Raw genomic sequence first — 22,991 nt, forward strand, 5'->3', positions numbered from 1 at the left:
TGTATGAGGCTAAATCTTCCCTCTCCCACTCTGTGAGCTTCAACTGAAAAGATGTATTATATTAGGTCAAAGGAAAAGGCATCAGAATTGGAGTCAACGGTCAAGGATTCTAATCCCTATTCAACAGATAATGGGACCCTGAGCAAGTCATTCAAACCTCCAGTCCTTGATTTCTGCATCACTGCGGTGAAAGGATTGGAACAAATGTCCCTTCCCCTTCCACATCTACATTATTCTTTTTTAGATGAGTCTATAATTGGGTAAACTTTCTTGTTTTATTTGCTTTGTTTTTGATATAGTACGGTATAAGGAAGATAATTTGAGCAGAGACAACTTGAAGAGTGCTTTTATTCTCTCCCTCACACCCCTCTCAGTCTGCTAGGGAAGGGCATAGCCTGAACCAAATGCTTCCATCAACACTGAGAAGAGCCCTCTCTCTTTGCAGGATTCCTAGGGGAATACACTATGCAGTCCCTGCTGAGGAAGGGCTGTTTCATTGGCCTGGCAACCTGGGGATCTCCTGCAGGTATTTCATCAGATTTGTACCAGCAAGGAGAGTACAGAGCTGAAGCCAGAAGGCAGCAGCTCTTGCGTGTTTGGGATCATCAAGCCTCGTGAGAATCTGATGCAACAGCTGCTCTATCGGGTCAACAGGAAACACACCATTGCCACCAAATATCACAAATGGGACCCTCATCCTTTAATAAATGAAGAGGCTGAAGATAGAAGTTAAGAGGCTTGTCCTAGGCCTTGCTGTTAGTAAGTAGTGACTGCAGCCCTAGAATCTAGGTCTTGACTCTTGGCCAATGTTTTTTCCATTACATGATGTTGCCTTGGCAAATTTCATAGTTCCCCTGTTTTCCTACAGTTAGTTTTTTTTATGTTTTATTTGAGGGGTGCCATGTTTTGTTTTTAACAGCATTATTGAGCTTTAATATACATAACATAATATTCGACCATTTAAAGTGTAAAATTCAACAGTCTTTTGTACATTCACAGAGTTGTGCAACCATCACCACTATCTAGAGCAGCGGTTCTCAACCTGTGGGTCGCGACCCCTTTGGGGGTCAAACGACCCTTTCACAGGGGTCACCTAAGACCATCGGAAAACACATATATAATTACATATTGTTTTTGTGATTAATCACTATGCTTTAATTATGTTCAATTTGTAACAATGAAATTGGGGGTCACCACAACATGAGAAACTGTATTAAAGAGTCACGGCATTAGGAAGGTTGAGAACCACTGATCTAGAGCATTTTATCACCCCAAAAGGAAACCTCGTACCTTTTAGCAGTCATTCTCATTCCTCCAATCCCCAGCCCGAGGCAATCACTAACCTACTTCCTATCTCTATGGATTTGTCTATTCTGGGCATTTCATACAAGTGGAATTACACAGTGTGTGTTTTTGTGTGACTGGCTTCCTTCATGTAAGATAATGTTTTCAAGGTTCATCCATGTTGTATCATGTCAATACTTCCTTTTTATTCCCAAATAATATTACATTGTATGGGATGTTTTGTTTACCCATTTGATAGATACACATTTGTGTGTTTTTTCCCCACTTTTAGACTATTATGAATAACGGTACCATGAACACTCTAGTATAAGTTTTTGTGAGGACACATGTTTTCATTTCTTTTGTCTATACCTAAGAGAATTGCTGGATCATGTGATAACTCTATGTTTAACATTTTGAGGAACTGCCAAACTGTTTTCCAAAGTAGTTGCATCATGTCACACTCCTACTAGCAATGTATACAGTTCCAATTTCTCCATATTCTGGCAAACACTTTTTATGGTCCTTTTTCAATTATAGCCATCCCGGTATATATGCAGTGGTGACATATGTGCTTAACAGCCACCACACTGGACAGAGTAGAACTGAATAGTCAGGGACTAAAATGAATTCAAAGTGAGATAATAAATTTTACCCTTATTTTTTTTCTAGTCAACATTTACTGAACCTTTACTATCTGGCAGTTACTATACTAAGCATTGTCTTAGATTATCTCATTTAATTCCTTTTTTCAATCTTATTTATTTATTTTTTTTGGTGGGGGGATGGTGAGGGTAAGGGGGAAAGATCAACCAAAGGACTTATATGCAAGCATATAGGCCTAACCAATGGACACAGACAACAGGGGGGTGAGGGCATGAGTGGGGGGGATGGGGGGTAATGTGGAGATAAGGACAATTATGTAATAACTTAATCAATAAAAAAATTTTTTAAAAACCACATTTAATTCTCACTATATCACCAGCAGTAAGTACTGTTATTGGCCCAATTTATAAATGAGAAAACTGGCTTAGAACAATTAAGTACTAGTGGCTGGTAAGTGGCAAGTCCGGGGTTTAAGTCTAGGTCTATTTATCTCCCAAACTGAAGTCTTTAACCACTATACCACACTGCTAAATATTTTATTCAATAGATTCACTTTTCCAAAATGAGTCTAATCAATCATTACTTTTCAGACTTTTATTTTTTTTAATACATTTTATTGATTTTTTTACAGAGAGAAAGGGAGAGAGATAGAGAGTTAGAAACATCGATGAGAGAGAAACATCGATCAGCTGCCTCCTGCACATCCCCCACTGGGGATGTGCCCGCAACCCAGGTACATGCCCCCGACCGGAATCGAACCCGGGACCTCTCAGTCTGCAGGCCGACGCTCTATCCACTGAGCCAAACCGGTTTCGGCTACTTTTCAGACTTTTACCCTCATCATGCTTCCTTTCCAGCTCCCAGAGATATCTGTATAGTTATTCTCAAATTTAGGCATCAGAAATCACCTACTTCAATGTGCTTTATTAGCTTGGTAGGTATTTCTGCTATAAACCACAATTTGAGAACCACTGAGTCTGTTAGAATTAAGTTCAGCTGCAGTTAACAGAAACAGTGCCATAAACAAGACAGAAATTTATTTTTTCTTAAGAAGCCCAGAGATAGTCAGTCAGTCTAGTGCTGGTACCAAGCTCTGTGGTATTGGGAGCCAGGCTCCATCTACCCTGTTTCTGTGCTTCGTGTGGCTTCCATTTTCCAAGTCATCTCATAGTGCAATTGGCTGTTGGAGCTTCATGGATTAAGTTTGCATTCAAGCTACCAAGAAGATGGAAAGGGATAAGCATGCACACCTTTCCTTCAGGGACTGTCCAGGAATGTGCACCCACCACTTCCACTTAATCTCATTGGCCAGAATCGAGGCACAAGGCCATCCTCTGCTGCAAGGGAGGCTGGGAAAAGTAGCCTTTATTAGAGATTCTCTTAGGATAGAGGAATTAGGTGGGATGAATATTTGGGACAATTAATCTCTGTTACATCTAGCAAGGGGGAAATTTTACCTAATTCCTGCTTCAACTTTTGACATGAGACCTAAGAGAAAATTTTTCTGTAAGATATTTTAGATTCTGTGCTGAAGGCGACCAAGGCAGTGGTTCTCAAATTTTGCCACACAATGAGATCACCATGGAATCTTAAAAATTACTGATGCCTGGATTCCATAGTGGTAGTAACGTGCAGTAAAGTTTGGGAACAACACTCCTAAAACTCTGAGATCTTCAGCCTAAAATCTATTGATTGTGGATTTGCTCCATCAATGGCTTCCTATTGTCTCCTCTGAATTGTACAACAACCCCAGCAGTTGTACTGGCCCATGGTACAGGTAATAAGGTTAGGTATGATTGGGCAAATCTATTATCAGCCCTGCAAAAGACAATTCAGAGGGCATGTCTCACTGACAATAGCCAGTGACGTTTTCATATACAGAGGAGAACACATTTTACTTGTAGCTGTATTTAAACACATGTATTATTTCTGGGTGGCATGAAAATAGCTATTGTGTGTGTGTGTGTGTGTGTGTGTGTGTGTGTGTGTAGCAGGACTCTAACATGGTGATGTATCATCCTTGAGAACAACATTTACATTTCAAACACAAGCACCTATTCAAATCAAAAATTCGTGTGGCTCTCTATATTTGGCAGTTTGCTTGTCATCTAGAAGCTCAAAATAGCCTTTTAGAGATCCAAACAGTTTGAGCTGTGGCATCTCAAACGGTTACTAGCTGTCATATATTTTATCCATTCAAGCAGAGAGGTGGGCAAAGGTTATGTTTTCTTTGAATCATTAATGCAGAGGTCTGTCTTTTAAATCGATGTGAAATGAGGAGAGAAATAAAATAGAAAGATTTCAAAGAAGAAATCTAAACAGGTCACTTCGACCACCTTTGAACCTTCAGAAAGAACGACATTAAAAGATTCTAAACTGATAAGAATCTATACTATTTTTACAGCTCTTAAGTGACAGGATTGCACAACCCCATTCTCACCGCACCACATTTCCTTGTAACAATTTGCAGCTAGGAAATTTTTCTTTGCATCAACCCCAAGGGCTTTGACCAGGTTAATCTCATTTCCTCCTTGCTGGTGCTTCAGTTCAGTTAGAAAACAGTGTTCTTAGTGAAATTTTCTCACACACTAGGACACTATAATTTTTTAAAAATCTTCAGGTTTCTTTTTTTCCAATCCGAATAACCTCCATTCATACCTTTCTTACATTGTTTTCAAACGCAATTCTCTTCCTGGAAATCTTCTCTTACCCTGGGGTACCCAAATTTGTCCCCACATTGGACTCACCTGGGGAGCTTCAGAAACTACTGATGTTCTACCTCCCGCTCCCTGAGATTGTGATTTAATTATCTGGGGTCTGACCTGAATTTGGAGATTTTGAAATATTCCCAAGTGATTCAAAATTGCAGACAAGTTTGGGAACCACTATCAAAACCTACCGCGGGCCCATTACCCTCTACTCCTTCCTCCTCATTAGTAGGACCTTGATAACACCCCCAAACAAGGGATCATGGTTGGTCTAAAAGTGATGTCCACCCTTGGCTACTGTTAAAATAATCTGTAGAGCTTTGATGATAGGAATGCCTGAACCCCACCAACAAATTGAATCAGAACATTTAAAGGTGGAAGCCAGGAAACTTTTACCTTTAAAAATGCTCACCACATGTGTCTAATGCACCATCGTGGTTGGGAGCCATTGGTGGGAAGTCAGTGGTTCCCAAAGAGTTTTCCTAGGACCAGCAGCATCAGCATCAACTGGGAACTTTAAGAAATATAAATCCTCAGATCCTAACCCAGGCCTACTGAATCAGAACCTCTGCGGGTGGAGCCCCCAGCAATCTGTGTTTTAACAAGCCCTCCAAGTGATTCCAATGCTTGCTAAAGTTTGAGAAGCACGAGTCTAAGCCCATTACAATAAGCCTGTCCCTGATTTCCTAGCCTCCTTTTCACCAACAGGTGCCACGTGACATCCATTAACCACAGTGGTGCATTAGACACATGTGGTGAGCATTTTTTAAAATATATTTTATTAATTTTTTACAGAGAGGAAGGGAGAGAGATAGAGAGTTAGAAACATCGATTAGCTGCCTCCTGCACACCTCCCACTGGGGATGTGCCCGCAACCCAGTTGCATGCCCTTGACCGAATCGAACCTGGGACCTTTCAGTCCGCAGGCCGATGTTCTAGCCACTGAGCCAAACAGGTTTCGGCTGGTGAGCATTTCTAAAGGTAAAAGTTTCTGACCAGTGAGATCAAGTAGAGGTCTGGAAGAGGTGATTTCCAGAAAGGCTTTCACTTTCTTGATATAAGCAGTGGTTCTCAACCTTCCTAATGCCGCGACCCTTTAATACAGTTCCTCATGTTGTGGTGACCCCCAACCATAAAATTATTTTCGTTGCTACTTCATAACTGTAATTTTGCTACTGTTATGAGTCGTAATGTAAATATCTGATATGCAGGATGCATTTTCAGGGGTCGCGACCCACAGGTTGAGAATAGACAAGGGAATAGGCAAGGCTGATAGTGCACTACTTCCTCCCTCACCATTTTGAAGGTAGGTGATCCCTGAAGCTAGAGCTGCCATTTGGGGGCCACAAGGCAAATAAACCCACGGGAAGTCCAAGAGAGTCAGAGATGTTGACCTGATGTTAGCACTCTGCTGACCAATCCCAGCAGTAGCCTACCTCCAGACTGCTAGTTATGGGAAAAATAAGCCCCACAGAAGCCATTGTCAGTAGGACTTTACATTGTTTGCAGCAGAACGTAATTCTAACATACAAAGTCAGAGCTTTCAAGTACTTTTTACTTGGAGAAAACCCAGCATTAAACCCAGTATTTATACCTGGATTTAATTGTGCTAAATTTAATTGTGCTAGATTTAAGGGACTATCACCTTCTACTTGTGGTATTCTAAATACTACATCAGTGGATCCCATATCAGGATTACCTGAGGGAGCTTATTTGAAACTAGAGGCCCAGTGTATGGATTTGTGCACATTGAAAGGAAATTAATTAGAAGATGGCCGGTGGGGCAAGACTGGGTGAGAGGGGCCAGACACACCCTGGAGCCAACCTCCCGTGACCCCTCCCCCACCAGCCGCACCTGGGGTGGCACCAGGGCTCACCAGTGAGCGGGGTCCCTCTGGCAGGTGGGGTCCCTCGGCCTGGCCTGCAGGGATTGGGCCCAAACCGGCATTCCAACATTCCCCGAGGGCACTCTGCAAAGTTGCTGTAGCTTGGCAGCTCCTGCGTTGAGCATCTGTCCCCTGGTGGTCAGTGGGTGTCAAAGCTACCAGTTGGATGGTCTGACGGTCAGACAGTTGGTATATATAGATGATTCCTGAACCTCACCCCAGATGTGCTGAATTGGAATCTCCCATTTTTGGACTGGAATACTCTGCAACTTAACCAGGTAAGTATTCCTCCCTCCCCCCTCCCTCTCCCGCCTCACTGGCCCCAGTCTACAGCACTGAGATTAGGGTAACACAAGTGTAGAGCTCAGGATACAAAATTTAAGGAAGAACTTGCTCTCAGGGTTGCACAGGTGTGTAGGATCAACAGGTGCCTGACTCTGAGAGTAAGTGCCTCCTTACATTTTGTTCCCTAGGCACCTTATTTGGCTTCACCCTTATCTCCACCCTGATGCAGATGAGGTAAATTTAGCAGGTGGTGCCTGTCATTACCAGAAACCCAGTCAAACATTTATACAAAACAATTAAGTCAACCGAACTGTTTAATTTTTTCAGTGGTGATTGGTTCTAGCACCATAAAGACACATTTACATAGAAATGATGCCACATATAGTTTAATTTAAATGTGTGGTATGCATCTAGGTGTCAAATGATATCGATTCCCTTCCGAGTTAAAACATAACTATAGTACCAATTGCCTCAGTCCCTGTTCACTGCAGGAAAACAGGTATGTGCTCCTGTGAGAGAAACATTTAATTAGGTGAGTCAGTGGGTGTCAGATAGCGTGGTGGTGGCAGAATCCAGGACCGAGGTCTTTCTGTAGCTACAAAGTCATCAAGTTTTGGTTACTCGGATTAAAAGTGGAAACTAGTAGGTGTTTGTAAAAACATGTGTCAAGCTTGGCTGTGCCTGTTTCCTGGAAGCATTTTAGGGCACATACATGCTGCCGTCTCCCAGAAACAGAAGTGGGGGTCACTTAGCGCAAAGTTGTGGTTCCTGTGTCCAGGCAGTGCTGAGTCATACGGCAGCAGAATGGATGGTGAAGAATCTCAGCGGAGGACATTCTGGAGTGTCCTAAGGATGCCCCATGAGGATCATCGGGGAGGCGGGGCGCTGGCCAAGCTGGCTAAGGGAAGCCATACCTGGCTCTGGTTGAGACAGTGCCTTTAGATGGATGTGTTTCACTCCACATTTCATGACTCTGGCTTTTGCTTTTATAGGTGTAGTGCTGGTGGGCACAGCTGGTGGTATGCAGCAGGAGGACAGCCTCAACCCAGTGAGCTATAAAAGGACCCTCTCCTCACACCCTCCCACCTGCCGCAGAGGTGATGTTAGAGTACCTCTCCTGTTAGTTAGTGCAGCTGGTGGGCACCCAGCATCGATTAGGCAGATATTTAACTAGTTGCTAAAAATAACGACTCCTCTTGCCTGCTGATGTGTGCTAGAGACTCTGACCGACTCCTTCTCAGAATGTGATTGTATCTCAGATTATGGCAGCAAGACTGTATGTCCTTTATCTTACTGGACTGAGAGGGTTAGTTCCAGTCCTACCTGTAAACCAGAAATTGAGTAATTTGTCCTGAAGCTGCTCCACTACTTCCTTTCCTGCCGGGAGCCGGTCCATCCTTGCTGTTTCAAGGGACCTGGCATATATGGCATACGGTTCTTAATATGTTTGCTCACCTTCTTGGTGCTGTGTTTTAACCAAGGTCACCTCTCTGAGAAAGGTTGAATCCCCAGGTAGGGATTTTCCCCTGAAGTTAGGGAGGGAATAAAACCCCTCAACTAAGTGCCAGGCGGGTAATTAATCCCTTTAACTACGAACAATCATGCTTAAACTACATAATCTTTTCTCCCTGGAATGGAGATAAGAAACGCCCTAACCTTTGTAATAGAGATTGATAGGATTGAATCAACTGGTATAAATACAGTTGTAACAAGACAGAAACACTCAGAACTCAGGAGACAGAATCAAGAAGACAGAACCTATACGGAGCCTAGAGACAGAAGAACTTCGCTGGAGAGAGCATGCCGGAGGATCCTGGAGAGGGACTGGCCTCGGAGCCTAGAGATAGAGCCTAGCGGGAGAACATGGCAAGGGATCCTGGACTGAACCTGACTACAGAGATTGGCAGGAGAACCTGACTGGAACCTGGACACTGAACCTGACTGGAGAGCCTGGACAGAACCTGGCTGGAGAACCTAGCGAGGGAACATGGCTACAGAACCTCGCTGGAAATCCGAAGCAGAACCTCTCTGGAGATTGTGGCTACAGAACCTGGCTAGGCTGCTGATCAACTGAACGCTGTCTCCGTGTCATTCCTTCTTCGCCGACTCCGTCCACACCTTTGGGGACCCCTGGACCCGCTGGGGCTGGACCCCGGCATATGGCGCCCGAACAGGGACCCCTAGGTAAGCGCCCCGCACTCGGGACGGATCGGACTCCACCGTAGGAAGAGGGTGGATAGTCTTCGCCGACTCCGTCCACACCTTTGGGAACCCCTGGAACAGGATTCCCCTAGGTAAGCCCCCCTCCCCCATTGAGAACCCCCACACTCGGGACGGATCAGACTCCACCGTAGGAAGAGGGTGGATAGTCTTCGCCGAATCCGTCCACACCTTTGGGAACCCCTGGAACAGGATTCCCTTAGGTAAGCCCCCCCCATTGAGAACCCCACACTCGGGACGGATAGGACTCCACCAGGGTACTGCAGACCCCCCTACAGAGGATAAGTAGGGTAAGAAGGTGGATAGTACAGAACTTAGATTGAGAAGATGTGCCATACTGAGTCCAAAGAAAGAAGACTCCGTATTGATCTTTTAACACATATGCTTGCTAGCAGAGGAGTTAAGGTTACTCCCAGTCAGATGGAACATTTTATACAAGAAATACGTCCATGCTTTTCTGAGGAAGGAAAGGTGCCGGAAAGGTAAATGTAGAGGCATGGGAGAAGGTAGGCCCAAGGAGCCTTATCCTTAACCCCACTGCAGCCTTTCCACCCCGGGAAAGTGAAGGATTGGCAAGCTCTCCCTGGGGTGATAGATCAGGACTCAGGTAATAGCGGGAAGCGACAATCCTACTCTTAAAATGGATATAAGAGAGCATTTCAGTTTTTTCTTTTTAATGCCTGCTTTTAAAAAATAAAAAAGGGGGAATTTGCCGGGAGCCGGTCCATCCTTGCTGTTTCAAGGGACCTGGCATATATGGCATACGGTTCTTAATATGTTTGCTCACCTTCTTGGTGCTGTGTTTTAACCAAGGTCACCTCTCTGAGAAAGGTTGAATCCCCAGGTAGGGATTTTCCCCTGAAGTTAGGGAGGGAATAAAACCCCTCAACTAAGTGCCAGGCGGGTAATTAATCCCTTTAACTACGAACAATCATGCTTAAACTACATAATCTTTTCTCCCTGGAATGGAGATAAGAAACGCCCTAACCTTTGTAATAGAGATTGATAGGATTGAATCAACTGGTATAAATACAGTTGTAACAAGACAGAAACACTCAGAACTCAGGAGACAGAATCAAGAAGACAGAACCTATACGGAGCCTAGAGACAGAAGAACTTCGCTGGAGAGAGCATGCCGGAGGATCCTGGAGAGGGACTGGCCTCGGAGCCTAGAGATAGAGCCTAGCGGGAGAACATGGCAAGGGATCCTGGACTGAACCTGACTACAGAGATTGGCAGGAGAACCTGACTGGAACCTGGACACTGAACCTGACTGGAGAGCCTGGACAGAACCTGGCTGGAGAACCTAGCGAGGGAACATGGCTACAGAACCTCGCTGGAAATCCGAAGCAGAACCTCTCTGGAGATTGTGGCTACAGAACCTGGCTAGGCTGCTGATCAACTGAACGCTGTCTCCGTGTCATTCCTTCTTCGCCGACTCCGTCCACACCTTTGGGGACCCCTGGACCTGCTGGGGTTGGACCCCGGCACTTTCCTGACAGTCTTTAAGAAGGCAAGGCAGCCCTGAGCAGCAACTGGCAAACCAAGACCAGATTAAATCCATATCCGCATGTCAGAGGGTTTGGAGCAGTGGTTCTCAACCTTGGCCGCACATTAGAATCCCCTGGGAATCTTTTTAAAATCCTGATTTCTGGGCCTCATCCTCCGGAAATTCTGTTTCTTTGTTACTAATGTTGTGGCCCCACCCCATAACAAAGAAGCAGAATTTCCGGAGAATGAGGCCCAGAAATCAGGATTTTAGAAAGATTCCCAGTGGATTCTAATGTGCAGCCAAGGTTGAGAACCACTGGTTTAGAGGGAGCCCAAAATGTGTGCCAGCCAGGATGATTGAGAGCCCACACCTGTGACTTCTGCAATCTAGGGGACCTGCAGGCAGCTGATCCAGACAGCAGGGTGGATGGGGCTGAGCAGGAAGGACATTCTAAACCCAATTCCACACCTCGTTCCAGCGTGCAACATGGACCTGCCAGCGCATCCGGGGAGGGTCACGGTGCTCACTGCAATGTACAGTGGGGCCTTGACTTATGAGTGTCCCGACTAACGAGTTTTTTGAGATACCAGCTGTCTCTCGGCCGATTTTTTGCATTGAGTTAATAGAGTAATTTGAGTTAACGAGCTCCTTAACGAGCTCGGTCTCAGAACGAATTAAACTCGTAAAGTCAAGGCCACACAGTATGTTCCTGGTACAGGGAAGTCCCAGGTGGCTCTGCCTGCAGAGTCACACTTCATACACAAGGTCAGGTGTTTTGATAAGATGCACCCTGAGGTATAAAGGGAAGAAATGGCACGATGTCTGGGATTTTTAAAAAAATTAAATATAAGGATTTCAGCCAAGAATAAAGAAGAAAATAGGGGCTAGATCAGTGGTTCTCAACCTTCCTAATGCCACGACCCTTTAATACAGTTCCTCATGTTGTGGTGACCCCCAACCATAAAATTATTTTCGTTGCTACTTCATAACTGTAATGTTGCTACTGTTATGAATCATAATGTAAATATCTGATATGCAGCATGTATTTTCATTTACAAATTGAACATAATTAAAGCATAGTGATTAATCACAAAAACAATATGTAATTATATATGTGTTTTCCGATGGTCTTAGGCGACCCCTGTGAAAGGGTCGTTCGACCCCCAAAGGGGTCGCGACCCACAGGTTGAGAACCACTGGGCTAGATAGAGCAAGTGTGGCTCGACCATTGTTATTTCCGAATCTGGACATTGGGTAAATCAGATTTATTATTCTATTCTTTCTAATGTTGTATATTTGAACAGTTTCATAATTAAAAATCTGTTTGAAAGGTTAAATTGATCAGAATAAAGCTCATAAGCCTGACAGGAGTCGATGTGTGCCTTTTCATACTGCCCACTTCTTTTTGGTGGTGACAAGCAATAAGGAGCCAGACCGGTGTGGAACTGGGTTTAGAATGTCCTTCCTGCTCAGCCCCATCCACCACCACTTACTCAGGCTTAAGACCCTTATTTGTCAGTGAAAAGATGGCAAGGCTAGTGCTGAAACCTGGGTACAGGTTTATTCTGTTCACTAACAGCGAGATATTAGATAAGTCATTTACCTGCTCCTCCGTTTCCTTCCTTCCTCTGTAAACTGGGTATAAGCCTGGAATAATGCCAGCCTTGTGGGTTATTGAGGGATCCGTGAAATAAGGTACCCTGTGAAGTGTTAAGGAAGTGTTGTTATTAACACCAGCAACATGGCCTTGAACCAGGTGGCCAAGTACACTGGCCTCAAAGTCCTCATTTATAAGATGAGGGGAGAGATTACATCACCATTGCTAAGGCTGTGTGAGAGTTTTATTAAAATTTCGATGTTGGCTCCCACCACAACCCACCAAATCCTACTGATTTAGGATTTCTAGGGGTGGGGCCCAGGAAAGCTATGCAGCTGATTCTGCATTGCAGCCTGGCTGGGGTCAACTGAATTAAGTAACAGTAGAGGTTCTTTTGTGCAAACAGCTGGAAAGGCTGTTTGGGGGACTGAGAGTCTATTGTAGCAAGTTATTTTGATGGTTATGTGCAGGTCATAGATTTGGTGTGATTTCATGGTGACAAACAGTTCAAGAGAACCAGAATTAATGAGGAGAAGGGAGTCGGAACTGGTCTGGTGAACCAAGGCCTTTATAGCCAGAAGTAGGCACATCAATTGCAGAGGGGAGGGAGTCTGCTGTTTGTTTAGTTATGTGACATGACTGGTGGGAGGAACTCCTCAAGACGCCTGGAAGAGCTTATAGCAGGAAAGCAAACAGTCTGGAGTGAGAGCAGCACCTGTGACTTTGGCAATCTAGGGGACCCGCAGGCAGCTGATCCAGACAGCAGGGTCACATGTGGGAAGGTGACCTTGCAGTCCTGGCCCTTCCTCCTTCACTGCCGGGCACATGCGATTGGCTGTCCCCCAGGCCTGTGTCCATCTCATTGGCTGCCTGCCCTCTCTGCTTTTCCTTCAGCACCTTCCAACATTTGTGCATACCGTACTTGCTTTACAAGTTGCTCTTCCCACAGTCTCATGTCTTCCAGAATTCCTGTTTGTCTCATCTGAAAAGCAACCCACTTGAGTATTTGTTGACTGTCTGTTAGGGTCAAGGCCTTGTGCTACCAGCCTCAGATGGGACAAACAAAAGCAAAAGGGAGCTTTTGCACTTAAAGCACCAGACTCATGCAAAAGGGAGGAAAGTGTTTGAGGAAGACCGGGAGCAAAGGCACAAAAGGAGAATAAGGTGATGTGTGTTTAGAGAAAAGCAAGCAGTGCCATTTGGCTGGGTCCTGGAATGAGAAAAAGGCCAGGAGGACATTGAGAAAGGCTGGGTTCATCCAGAAGAGGTACTTACTTCAACTTGCTAAGTAAGAAGGCGCGCCATGAAGGTTTTTGAGAAAAGGCCTGATGCGAGCTTGCAGTACTTTGGAACATTGACTTAGTGCCAGTGTGCAGCCTGGAAGGTCATGTGGAGCAAGTTACTTAGTGTGGAGAGGATAAGAGAGTGGTGGTCCTCAGGATGGGCCCTAGGGGCCACCACATGTCAGTACCCAAAGTCCAGGAAACCATGGACTCAAGCTAAACAGATGTCATAATAACTCTTATTAACCTGAGATAAGGAGCCCTTTTTCTAGATCAATACTTGAGGTCTGGCAAGGTCGACATTTTTCTACCAAACACTGAAAACACAAGTTTCCTCTCCAAGTGAGCCTTCTTTCAACTTCAGCAAATTCGCCTTCCATTTAATATCAACAGCCATTCCGCAGGGATCTGTAGGGAAAAGACAGAAGTGGTTGACATGAAAGCCAGCGTTCCCTACCTAATTTGTGCCTCAGAACTTCTAAACAGCCCCTGAGTGTAGATGATTTTATTCTTTCATGTAACAGTTTTTGCCGGGAGCCAGTCCATCCTTGCTGTTTCAAGGGACCTGGCATATATGGCATACGGTTCTTAATATGTTTGCTCACCTTCTTGGCGCTGTGTTTTAACCAAGGTCACCTCTCCGAGAAAGGTTGAATCCCCAGGTAGGGATTTTCCCCTGAAGTTAGGGAGGGAATAAAACCTCTTAACTAAGTGCCAGGCGGGTAATTAATCACTTTAACTACGAACAATCATGCTTAAGCTACATAATCTTTACTCCCTGGAATGGAGATAAGAAACGCCCTAACCTTTGTAATAGAGATTGATAGGATTGAATCAACTGGTATAAATACAGATGTAACAAGACAGAAAGAGACAGAACTTATAAGACAGAACCAGGAGAGATAGAACCTAGGCACAGAACCTACACAGAACGTTCTCTAGAGACAGAAGAACTTCGCTGGAGAGAACATGGCAAAAGATCCTGGACCGAACCTGACTACAGAAATTGGCAAGAAAACTTGACTAGAACCTGGTGACTGAACCTGGCTGGAGAACCTGGAGAACCTAGCAAGAGAACATGGATACAGAACCTGGCTGGAGAACCTAGCAAGAGAACATGGACACAGAACCTGGCTGGAGATCCAGAGCAGAACCTCTCTGGAGATCCAGACCAGAACTTAGCTGGAGATCCTGGCTGGAGATCCTGGCTAGGCTGCTGATCAACTGAACACTGTCTCCGTGTCATTCCTTCTTTGCCGACTCCGTCTACGCCTTTGGGAACCCCTGGACCTGCTGGGGTTGGACCCCAGCAAGTTTTCCTCCTCTTCCCCCTTCCCCATCCTGTGCTCTCAAGTGTATTTCTTCCCCATCCTCACAGCATCCGCAAGGTCACCCTCTCTGATGGCTCCAACCCTTTAGCATCCATCTCACACTCCTGCTCCAAACCACCATTTCTCATTTCAACTACTATAAGAGCCTCCTAACTGCCTTCTTGACCCCTTGCCTCCTCCCTAGGCCCACCCTTCAGGCCACAGACAGATATCCCAAGTGATCTTTCTCAGGATAAATTAATGCCATATCTCTGTCTTGTTTCAACCTTCCACTGGGGCCCCTCACACCGGCTAGCATCTAATGTCCTTCACATGACCTACATAGTCTTTAGTGACCTGGCTCCTGGCTCTCTTTCACACTCTGGCTTCCTGTTGTTTTCACACCCAGACTCAGGCTTGGCCCTTGCTCTCCCCTCTGCCTAGAACAGTGGTCGCCAAACTGCGGCTCGCGAGCCACATGGGGCTCTTTGGCCCCTTGAGTGTGGCTCTTCCACAAAATACCAACTTCTGTGCATGGGCCACAAAGTTTCAATCGCACTGTACGTGCGCGCCCGCATGTGGCATTTTGTGGAAGAGCCACACTCAAGGGGCCACAGAGCCGCATGTGGCTCGTGAGCCGCAGTTTGCTGACCACTGGCCTAGAATGTTCTCCCTCAGATATGTAGTCCATTTCCTCACTTTAAGGTTCTATTTAAATGCCACCTTCTCAGAGAGGCCTTTTTGGCCTGTCACTCTCTACCCACTTTCCGTGCTTCATTTTTCATCACAGCATTGATCACAGTCAATATTTGTCTAGCAAAGGTCTTCTCCAGTAGAACGTAAGCTCCATGAAGATAGGTCTCTGTTTTGCTCACCTCAGTTTGTTCAGGGCCTGGATAAAGGCCAGTTTCTCAAGAAATATTTGTCAAAGAAATGAATGAATATGGAAACACTTCTCTCTAGGAAACACTTTCCTTTGGCTTCACTTCGTTTCTTGGTTCTCATTCACTTTGGTCGTTGAAGGTTTTGACCTAACTGAATACCGCAGCCTTGCCCCTTGACCAGCATGAACCTAATGTTTCGCCTTCATTTCAGACCATTGCCGATACTTTCATGGACTCTCAAAACATAGTCATTTCCGTCTCACAGTTCTGGAGGCTGGCCTTCTAAGTCTCTGTTGGCAGGGTTGGTTCCTTCTAAGAACTTCCTCTCCTTTTCTCCCTCCCTCAGACTTTTCTCCATCTGCATCTCCAATCTCTCTATAAGTGACATACTAATACTGTGTTTACTCTCAGCCTAGACCCCTCTAAACTCCATTTCTATCAATGCCTGCTGGGCATCCTGATGGCACCTCATATTTCGTCCCCTTTCTCACTTTTCTATGTGTGTGAACAGCACCATTATTTTCTTGGCTCCCAAGTTAGAAGTCTTAAAGTTTTCCCCCCCATTCTTTTTTCATATCCCCTTTCCTACTAGTCATCAATCCAACGGACTCTTCCTTCTAAATGGCTCTTACCTCTCTCCAACTTTTTCCATTCCCACGGCCACCACCCTGATCTGGCCTTTACCTGCCTGATCAGAATGAGCTTGACCACTTTTATGGTTCCCATCCTGCTTAGAGGCCCTATTTAAGGCCCCCTCCCCTTGTATCTCTGCTTCAAGGACTCCTTCTGGGCTCTGAGCCAGCTGGCCTCACCTCTCTGGTGACCATGTATGTCTTTCCAGCCCCCATTGGGCTCCCTGCTTGCCCCTGCACTGCCCAAGGCTCCCAACCCTGCTCTTAACGGAAAGTCTGTAAGCCATGTACGCCAGGCTCACTCCTTTCACAGCACAGCCCAGCGCCTAGCTACTCAGTCCAGGAGGAGGCCCCCACTGCCATTTCCCCAGGCAATGGGGTTTAAAGCCACCTCGTCACCAGCCTCCTGCATCCTGTCTCCTTCTCTCATTCCCAGCTTCACATAAAAGTCAGAACCACTTTTGAAAGGGTTGCTTCAAACCTTGGCTAACCTACTGAAAGTGATTAATATCTTTCTATTTCCTATGGAATGAAGACCAGATTCCTCAGGTTTGAACTCAGTTTGACTGTGATCTATCGTTTTAGCCACAGAATTCCTAAAATAGGCCGAAGACTCACGTGCCTCTCAGGGGGTGGGAAGGTAATGGAAATGGATACTATGGGTCCTGCACCACACAATCAGGAGTGGTGTGACTGTGGCAAACCGGGGAGTTTTGTCCTACTTAAAGGGGCAAGCCAGCTGTTGCCATAAAAAATTGGGGCTTAGAGTTGCCAGATGTTCAGATTATTCAACAGAAGCTAGACATTTGGATTTTTTAGGCAAAATTTTCTGCATTTTAAAGTGTATGCAAATCGTATCTGCAGGCTGCATCCAGCCGCAGAGCCACCAGCTCGGGATTCTGCCCTCTGTGTCAACAGAACCAGCCAAGAGCCCTGAGCCTATACCTGTTAAAATAGTCATAATGATAACGGCAGTAAGCAAGTGTTAGAACAGTGTGATAGAGCTTTCGCTCCAAACTGAGACCTCCTACTTGCAAGCCAGTGGCTTTGGTGAACAATCTAAAACCCTCCCGTAGCACCAGCAACAAGGGCCCAATTTAGAAAGCACAGGCTTAAGGTACGCAAGAAATGCTTGTCATGGTACATGGGGCGAGGGGGTGGGGGGTGGGGGGGGGTGTGCAGGGGGGAGGGGGGCGGCATTTCCAGAGGCTGTAAGGCAGCATTCTTTAAAAGGTCTGCGTTCCAGGTGTTTGTTCATCAGGGCTTTGTCTTTTTCCAACATGGAGCACACTTTCCCCAGAACAATGAGATTTCTAGGGAAAGCAACGCCGCTGATGGGTCACTTCACATTTGCCGTGTACACAGAGAAGCAAAGAAACTGTTGCAAATGTACGGTGTGGCTGTTTCAACCCACAGACTTCCTTTTGCCCTAATGACTCCCGGTTGCAAGCAAACCTCCGGCAGGCAGGCCTCTGAGAGGAGGGTGGACATAGGGTGAGGTAGGGTGGTGGAGGGGAAGGTCTGACAGAGCATACAGTTTCTGAAGTCCCTAGAGGGAAAGGTATTGGTCTTTCACCTCCACTCCCTGCCCTTGTCATTGGCACTGTCCCAGGAATGGCCCTTCTTCGAGGCTGGTGGCCTTGGTGTTTGGCTGGAAGTGAGGAAGGTGAGAGCAGGACTGTGGGGAACATCCCTCCATCTGTCCCAGAGCTGGGGACCCACAGGACAAAACAGTTTTCCTTCCTCCTAAGGCCACTGGGGCAGTGAGGTGGAGAGAATGAAAAAGGAACCACATCTGGAAACATCTCCTGCTGATTCAGGCCAGGCATTCCTCTCGCCTCCCTGTTCCGTCTCCCTGCCCTGCTTCTCCCTGGGAGCTGGCTGGAGGCGCTTCCTGTATCCAGTATTTCACTCTTTCTCCGGAAGTTCAGTTAAGTGGAGCTGACAGCACCCCAGGGGACTCCTACCATCTCCTCGGTCTCCAGGGAGATGCCTCCTGAATGAAAGGCTCTAAAAAGAGAAACACACACATTTATAGACGCGCCTTCCTGTTCTCTCAGGCACCAGAATATTTTCTGCTCTGGGCTCCCCCACTCCACAGCCTCATTATCTTCCTTTCTCTGAGATTTTCCTCTCCTTCCTCTCACCACTGCCTCTGCCACCACCCTCACCTTACACACACACACGCACACACGCACACACATGCACACATGCACACACGCACACGCACACACACACAGTTTCTGAACAGAGAGGAACGTCTCTGGAACTTCATTTACCTCCCAACTTTGCCTCCACCTCAATGTGTGAATACTAAGGAAGCTGTGGGGTATTGGAGGGCACACAGCTCTTTTCCCCGCCCCTGTTCATTCCCTGCAATCTCACCCCATCCGTCAGTGAACTCATATTCACTTCAAGGCTCCTGTTCAAACCCAACTTTCCTCAGCCCAGTCAGCCACAAAAACTTACAGTGCCCTCTGCACTCCTCCCTGCCCACTTGCTCCATTCTCCCAGCCGCCTCCCCTCACCCCCCGGTCTGGGAGACCGTGTCTGGCTTTTCTGTTTTTGCCAATTGACAAGATACTAAGGGTAAGACACCACAAGGTGCTCAGAATGTCAGATTTTTTTAAAAAATTGCTTGTAACGAGTATTTTAGTTACATTTCCAAAGAATATGCTGAATGTCTTTCTTCAACCTCCAAATCCCTTTTCAGGCGAAGCATTTCTAAATGTAATGTAGTGAGTCCAATTGTAAACCAGAAAAGTATAATAAAAACAGTACAGGAGTACCCAAAAGTCTGGAAACACAGACAATATTGTGCATCTATTGTACTTTTTTTTCAGATTAATTATTAAAGCCACTGTTCTACCTGAAGAGAATCCTCATCTGAATGTAGTTGAAAACAAAAACATATTAAGTTTCTCCTATGCTTTCTTTACCAACATCCTGCATAATGCCCTGTAATTTAAAAAACTTAAGTCAGTGGTTCTCAACCTTCCTAATGCCGCGACCCTTTAATACAGTTCCTCATGTTGTGGTGACCCCCAACCACAAAATTATTTTCGTTGCTACTTCATAACTGTAATTTTGCTACTGTTATGAATCCTAATGTAAATATCTGATATGCAGGATGTATTTTCCTTGTTACAAATTGAACATAATTAAAGCATAGTGACTAATCACAAAAACAATATGTAATTATATATTAAATATGTGTTTTCTGATGGTCTTAGGCGACCCCTGTGAAAGGGTCGTTCGACCCCCAAAGGGGTCGCGACCCACAGGTTGAGAACCGCCGGCTTAAGTGGACAATAGGGTTGGTGTACATTCTCCATTCAGTCTTCCAAGCTAATTGGTTTACTGTAAAAGCTATTTATCTACACATAAACCCTTCCATGAAGATGACCAATTCAAATTATGAGTAAGCTTATAATGTATTTGTCGGAATACACCAAAAATGAGGATGATTTTGAGTTTTGCACTTTAATGAAATCCTGGCGCCTCCAATGAGAAGCAGAGTACAAAGGGTCATAGTGTCCTATTTCTCCTTCTCTCTAAAAATAGAATTCTTATTATATAAATATTCCGTGTTACACAATAAATCTAAATAAGTAGGAGAGAACTTTTGCTCCCAATCTTGTCAGCTCAGCAGAGCTAACTTTTCATTAGATGCTGCTCCCTCTAGCCTTTGTGGATAATCTCAAGTGCATTCTCCCATTTTCAGTTAATAGCATCTCAGAAGCATGTTCCATGTTGCTGTGTAGTCTTTGTAATTTAAATTTTAATAACTACACCATATTTTTAATTATTCCCCTGCTGTCAGACATTTATTTGGTAATATTTTCTATGATAATTAATGTGACAGCTAAGCTTTCTTTCCTCATGGATTATTTCTTCAGAATACATTCCCAGCCTGGCTGGTATGGCTCAGTGGTTGAACATGAACCAGGAGGTAACGGTTGGATTCCTGGTCAGGGCACATGTCCAGGTTATGGGCTCGATCCTTAATGGGGGCCTTGCAAAAGGCAGTCAATCAACGATTTTCTGTTATCATTGATGTTTCTATCTCCCCCTCTCCTTTCCTCTCTGAAATCAATAAAAATATCTTTAAAAAGAGTACATTCCAAGTGGTAGGATTGAAGGCCGAAAGCCTGGATATGAGGAGGTTTTTATTTTACCCAGTGACCAAGGAGCTCTGAGGCCCCACCCATAGCCTTCCCCCTTCTCCCCTTCCCCTGCCCCACCTTTTCCTTCAGATATAGGCAATTCTGCATCTGAGGTTTATCAAATACTAACAGCCCCAACTTCTGCCCTACCTCCCAGCCCCACAGAATGCTGGGACAAGCTCAAAGTCTATTTCAGGAAAATATAAGCTTAAATACTATGATCTTTAATCCATATGGGCTTGTTATATGTTGTTCTCAACAAGGACTAACACCAACACTTTAAGATTATAACAATTTCACTGAAAAAAGGAAAAAGAACAACATTTCTGTGGCCAAGTAGTGACATTTAAAGAGTTGCATGCCCCTTTAATAAATGTAAAATCGTCCTCATTGTTTTAATTTGCATTTATTTTACATTAATGAGACTGAACTCTTTTCCATGTATTTGTTTACTAGCTATTTCCTCTTGAATGAAGCATCTATTTATTTCCCCAGTGTATTTACTTATAAGGATCTAATATTTTTGCATGAGCATTTTATATAATATACATTTTAAGCCTTTTTAATATATGCTAATATTTTCTAATTTATTTTTTTCTTTTTAATGTAATTCTAAGATTGTCTTAATAAGCTACATCCACCTTCAATTCTCATAGCATTGCTTCAGAAAGCTTTGATATTGATTTTTCTTCACACATGTTTCCAGAAATAATACAAAGTTGTCAAGTTTTGGGATTTTGACAACATGCCAGGCATATTATGGAAACATCTTTGGTCAATGTCAAATTTATGTAGTAACTTGTTGGTTCTTGTGGGGGGGGGGGGTTGTGTGTTTTTTTTTCACTGTGTAAACAGAATAGGCAATTAAAATAGATTGGGATTTTTGGGGACCTCAGTGTGGATAATGGGGTTAGGGCCTTAGGCATGTGGAGAGTCAGGAGCGGGGCTTTTTGGGGATGGCATGAGATAAGGGTATATGGACTGGGAAGAACTGAGATAAAAGGGGTTTTTCCTTTTTTTCTCTGGCCTTCCCCATTCTCTTTTCCTTTAATCCTGTCTGATTACTAGATCAGATTTCCATAGGAAGTAGTTTGCAATTATTTCTAGTATCTCCCCTTATTTCTCTTCTCTCTGTTACACTCTTTCTTTTTCTCTTATGGCATATAGCACAGTTATACTGGGTTCAGACAGGCTGGGACTAGGCCCTGCCATTTGATTACAGTATTCCCCCTTATCTGTGTTGGATACATTCCAAGACCCTCAGACCCCAGTGGATGGCCTGAAACCATGGACAGTATATATATTTCCTATTCATACATACTTTTCATTTAAAGGAAGCACTATACAGATTCTCTTTGGCATACTGAATTGCCAGCATCACTCCTCTTGGGCTTTGGGGCCATTATTAAGTAAATTAAGAGTGACTTGAACTTGAGCACCGAAATACCTGGACTGTTGATCTGATAACTGAGATGGCTACTAAGTGACTTAACAGGCCAGGAGTGTAAACAGTGTGGATACGCTGGACAAAGGAATGATTCATGTCTGGGCAGAACTGAATAGGAGGGTGCCAGATTTCGTCATGCTACTCAGAATGACATGCAATTTAACATGTATGTGTTATTTATTTCTGAAATTTTTCATTCAATATTTTTGGACCATGCTTGACCATAGAAAACTGAAACTATAGAAAGCAAAACTGCAACTCAGGGGAGACTCTGTATTGTTTGACTTTTGCCAGGTTACTCTCTGCCTTGGATTCTTCATCTGTAAAATGGAGGCAATAATAGTATCTGTTTCTAGAAGGATATTATGCAGATTAAAGAAGAAACTGATTGAATGCTTATCACAGTGTGGTAGACTATTTCATTCACAAGTATTTGGTGCTCCTTCCTGGGGAAGGATTAGATTTCCCTATCCTATTGATTTTGGCTTGGCCATAAGATTTGATTCAGCCAATGAGATATGAATAGAAGTGACATATGGCACTTTGAGGTGAAAGATTTAAGAGCCAGTACATTGTTTGCTCTGTTTATCCCTCTGCCATCATGACAAGTAATGTTCCAACAGTGACTGCTCCATTACTCTAAGTCTCTTAAGTAAAGAAGATGCGGAATAGTCATAGCCAATATACAGGAGCACACAGCATAAGTAAGAAAGAAAACTTTGTTGTTTAAGTCATAAGCCACTGAGCTTTGGGTATTGCTTGTTGTCACAGCACATACTAGTCTATACTGATTGATAAACATAGTATTGTAAGAGTTTATATACTGGCTGGGGAGCATTAAGCCAATTTCCAGTGCTCACATCAGCCTGTAATACACCTAATAAAAGAGCTTCAAAATACATAAAGTGAAAAGTAGAACTGTAAGAAAAAAATAGACAAATTCACAATCATAGCCAGAGATTTCAATACTTCTATCTCAATAAGTATTTGAACAAGCAGATTAAAAATGAATAAGGACATAGAATATTTAAACAAGAAGCAAGTTGATCCAATTTATAAACTATTCCACCCAACAATAGCAGGATACATATTCTGTTCAAGTGCACACAGAACACCATCAAGATAGACCATATTAGGGACCATCACATAAATTCCAATTGAAACCATTCAGAGGATAGGTGTTCTCTTACT

The sequence above is a fragment of the Myotis daubentonii genome, chromosome 3 (assembly GCF_963259705.1).
Source record: "Myotis daubentonii chromosome 3, mMyoDau2.1, whole genome shotgun sequence".
Classification (NCBI taxonomy): domain Eukaryota; kingdom Metazoa; phylum Chordata; class Mammalia; order Chiroptera; family Vespertilionidae; genus Myotis; species Myotis daubentonii.